Source organism: Dreissena polymorpha, chromosome 5 (assembly GCF_020536995.1).
Source record: "Dreissena polymorpha isolate Duluth1 chromosome 5, UMN_Dpol_1.0, whole genome shotgun sequence".
In the NCBI taxonomy this organism is placed as follows: domain Eukaryota; kingdom Metazoa; phylum Mollusca; class Bivalvia; order Myida; family Dreissenidae; genus Dreissena; species Dreissena polymorpha.
Genome location: NC_068359.1, coordinates 73,913,422 through 73,914,697, shown reverse-complemented (window position 1 = coordinate 73,914,697; position 1,276 = coordinate 73,913,422). Strand labels below are relative to the sequence as shown.

General features: G+C 35.9%; 1 non-coding gene across 1 annotated transcript; it reads left to right on the top strand.

Annotated features, from left to right (window-relative positions):
• The first annotated feature begins 596 nt into the window (after positions 1–596).
• On the top strand, positions 597–677 carry Trnas-aga (transfer RNA serine (anticodon AGA)). Its single transcript has one exon. It is a non-coding gene; the product is annotated as a tRNA-Ser (tRNA).
• The last annotated feature ends 599 nt before the right edge of the window (positions 678–1,276 follow it).

Here is a 1,276-nt window from a genome sequence, read left to right as displayed (position 1 = left end):
GAAACCATGGCTCGTTCAGTCAATCAGAAGGCCAACTCCAGGTTAAAATATCTATATAGAAAGAAAGAATATCTCACCCAGCAAACCAAGAAACTTCTTGTCATGTCTTTGATCCAATGTCATTTTGATTATGCTTGCTCTATATGGTACCATAGTCTCACCAAATTGTTACAAAATAAGCTCCAAACCACCCAGAATAAGTAATTGCGGTTTGTCCTAGGTCTCGATTCAAGGCCAAATTTTGGGCCAGAACACTTTCGATTCCTCAACTGGCTACCAGTCAATAAACGTGTAGACCAGATTGTTCTTGGCCATGTGTTTAAGATTAAAAATGGTTTCGCCCCTGACTATATGGGAGAACATTTTATTCCGCATGCCTCTATTCATTCATACAGGACCAGGTCAACTCAAAAAGGTGCATTTGCTGTCCCCAAAGTCAAAGGTTTCGGGTCAAAGTCCTTTTGTTACACGGGATGCTCATTATGGAACAATTTACCCTCTAGTATAACTCAGATTGATAGATTGTCTGTCTTTAAGGTAGCGCACCCCTAATGATTTCCCGCGATTTCTTCGAAGGTTGAAGAGCTTAATAATAAGTGTCGTAGCCTAGTGGTTATGGCAATAGACTAGAAATCTTTTGGGATATTCCCGCGCAGGTTCGAATCCTGCCGACGACGTATACTTGTTTGCGACGCGTTTGATTTCTTTTCTAACGTAATTTGATTAAATATTGCATATAAGCTATTTTTATTGTTAAATATGTTGCACTTTTTATGCACATTCTTCAATTTTAAAAATTAAAGCAACGTTATGGCTAAATTGTGTGATTTACTGCGGAAAATACGAACCATGCATGTTGCATTTTAATTTTAATTTAAAAAAGTAAACGGTGAATCGGTCTACTTCTTGGTATTTTTGCTGTATATAGTATTTCTATAAAAACTAAGTTAAACAAATTACTTTAATGATACTATTTTGAATTTTATGACACTTTGTTTTTAACCAAACCAATTTCTACTTGCCTGAAACTATTACATTTCATGGTGCTCTTCCATAGATAACAAGTTATAAAAAATAAATGCCTGTACAAGAAAACTTTTTTCATCTTGTTTAAACTGTAAACACCTTTACTGCATCTGTACACACCAACTGCATGCCTATATTTGGAAATCTGGATGAATTGTGGAACTTTCATATACCCCAGGGGTGCACATAAACTGGACAAAAGCCGAGTGTGGGGGTGGTTTTGAAAAAATCAGTATATTTTTTTAAAAAG